The 3,107-nt window shown below is 38.8% G+C and overlaps 1 long non-coding RNA gene across 1 annotated transcript in view; it reads right to left on the reverse strand.

The window, feature by feature from the left end:
• Positions 1-688, reverse strand: part of LOC119571751 — a 696-nt gene extending 8 nt beyond the window's left edge. The window contains exons 1-2 of the long non-coding RNA XR_005228642.1: positions 629-688; positions 1-371 (exon numbers count right to left, since the gene is read on the reverse strand). The exon at positions 1-371 is cut by the window's left edge and continues 8 nt beyond it. This is a non-coding gene — a long non-coding RNA (uncharacterized LOC119571751). The remainder of the gene's footprint in view (positions 372-628) is intronic.
• Between the last annotated feature and the right edge of the window lie 2,419 nt (positions 689-3,107).

Below are 3,107 nucleotides of genomic sequence, written 5' to 3' on the forward strand. Positions count from 1 at the left end.
AAGCAAAAGTTTATTGATGCATATAAAAACGTAGTAACAAACAAATATATCTGTGAAGATGGACGATGAGTAAGTAAACTTGAAAATGATTTGATATGTCCAATATTCTTAACATGTCTCTACGCATGGGGAGCAGGGTAGACGGGGGGAGCGGGCCTGTGCTCAGGGTACTGAGCTTCGCCCTCGTAGGTGACCTCAGCTACAAGACCGTCGCCGTTGTCCACGTAGTTGACGATCTGCTTGCGGCCGTCGGGGAGGTCGACGGTGTAGCTACCCTCGGTCCTGTAGCCGTCGCGGGCTTCCGAGTGGCCGAGGTTGACGCCGGAGTAGCCGTCGGCGACGCCGTAGTTGTAGGTGTACTTGGGTGGGACCTGTGTGGGTGGTGTCAGTAAAGATTAATTTAACCGCCTCCTTTTCCTTGGAGATAAAATAAGGAGAGTGCGTTTTCTGTATCTATTGTGTGGATAGGTCCAATTTCCCAGACATCACAGGAAACAAATCATGTGCAAAATACTAATAACAAGAAAGTAAACAGATCAAAGTAAAATACTTCGATGGAAATTGCAGGGAGCACAGAGCACAGGAAATCGAGCTCTACTTATCAAGGGATTAACAAAAAGAAACTTACATCAGGGTAGTCGGGTTCGCTGTGGTAAGGCCGAGGTGGAGGGTGGTAGGGGGTGGGAGGGGGGTAGGGGGCCTGATCAGCTACGGCCACAACAGCCAGGCACGCGATGACGGCGATCTGGAAAGTGAATGAAGTGGGTATCACATTTTCGGTCGCGTATTCAAATATTCTTTTTGAAGTTCGGAAGTGTTTCAAGCCTTGAAGTAATAATGTAAGATATATTGCTGGAAATACATATATGTGTGTGTGTGTGCATACATACATCCGTCTGTACAAACACACACACATATATATAAACACACACACACACACACACACACACACACACACACACACACACACATATATATATATATGTATATATATATATGTATATATATATATATATATATATATATATATATATAATATATGTGTGTGTGTGTGTGTGTGTGTTGTGTGTGTGTGTGTGTGTGTGTGTGTGTGTGTGCATACATACATCCGTCTGTATAAACACATATATGTATTTGAATATATATGCATGCATATATATGGGCATAAATACATACAAAGTATATATACATATGTTTTTGTGTACATATCAGAAGCCTTTATATTTGTGCTGGCAACACATTTGAAGAAAGAAATGTATATGATATCCACATGAAATTAATGATCACATATCCACTGTTCACTCAAAGACGAGTCACTTCACAGCCCCGTGAGAGCTAGTCCGCGAGCCTACCTTGAGGGACATGACGGCGGAGGGAATGATGGCGCCGACAACCAGCTCAGGCCTTTTATACTCGCGCCGGATTCTCACTTTCGCCTCGCTCTGACCAAGAAGCTTTGAGCTGGATATTTTAAGCGATGAAGGATGCAATAGAAAGGGATAAAAACATGATATGCATAAAACGATAAATGATGATATACGCGTTTCTAATGTATATGTATATTCATACAGATATGCACATGCGCACACACACACACACACACACACACACACACACACATATATATAAATGCGTGTGCATGTGTGTTTGCATGTGTGTGTGTATGTATGTATATATATATAATATATATATATATATATATATATATATATATATATATATATATATATATATATATATATGTATGTATGGATATGCATTCCATAAAAATGTATTATACTCAAAATGTTGTCTTACAGACTTTCCTTCTCCTTCACATTCCCCTTTAATATTCCATTATTTTGTATCCTTCCTTTCCTTTACTAAAGTCAGACGCTATCAATTATTCTTACGAAATGAAATTACTCACCATTACGTATTCTTAGTAAAGAGAAAGGATGAATTTGACGAACAGATTTTCAACTCTTCCACGCAACTGACGAGGATCGCAAGCAAGCCTTAGGTAATTGACTTGTCCATCTGTTAGCTGAAGGGGTTACTTAGCTTATACTTAGTCCTCTCCGTCTGTGTCTGTTGCATCCTCTGTCTACTTGTGTTGATCAACCTTGCGTTCACTAGAGCCACCACGGTTCACAGTGAACGGTTGTGGATACGTAAATAAACATGGCAGTACGTAAATAAATATGGCTATACGTAGATAAACATAGCAGTACGTAAATAAACATGGCAGTACGTAAGTAAACATGGCGGTACGTAAATAAAGATGTCAGTACGTAAGCAAACTTGGCAGTACGAAAACGAACATGGCATTACGGAAGTAAACTTTGTAGTACGTAGATAAACATGGCAGTACGTAAGTAAATTTAGCAATATGTACATAAACATGTCAGTATAGAAATAAACATGGCAGTACGTAAACAAACATGGAAATCCATAAATAAACATGTTAGTATAGAAAAATACATAGCAGTCCGTAAAAAAAAAATGCAGTATATGGCAGTGCATGAATAAACAAGGCTGTACCTAAAAAATAAACATGACTACATAAATAGATATGGTAGTCCATAAATAAACATGACTTTACGTAAATAAATATGGCAGTATGTAAACATGTCAGTCCATAAATAAACATGGCGGTATGTAAATTCACATGAGTGTACATAAATAGAGATGGCAGTGAATAAATTAACATTGCAGTACAGAAATAAGCACAGATAAACAAGGCTGTACGTAAATAAACATGGCAGTGGGTGAATTAACGTAGCAGTACGTTAAATAAACGTGGCAGTACATAAATAAACCTGTTAATACGTAAATAAACATGGTAGTTGCGGTTAAATGTCAATCCCTTTTGCCGATCATCCCCTGCAACAACGGAGAAACGAATAGGCCTTCTCCAACTTATGATACTTATAAAAGAATGAATGTTGCGGGCCATTTCTAACCTGCACAATTTACATGGACTGTTAATGTCATGTAGCTTTTATCAGGTTGATAGCGTCATTTTAACCCAAAAATATTATACATCAAGAACACTGGAATATTGAGAAGCAGGATAGATGACATCCCCTTTCCCTCTTTTCTTGGGGCAATCGGCCCCCTTTTGA

The sequence above is a fragment of the Penaeus monodon genome, unplaced genomic scaffold, assembly GCF_015228065.2.
Source record: "Penaeus monodon isolate SGIC_2016 unplaced genomic scaffold, NSTDA_Pmon_1 PmonScaffold_778, whole genome shotgun sequence".
Classification (NCBI taxonomy): domain Eukaryota; kingdom Metazoa; phylum Arthropoda; class Malacostraca; order Decapoda; family Penaeidae; genus Penaeus; species Penaeus monodon.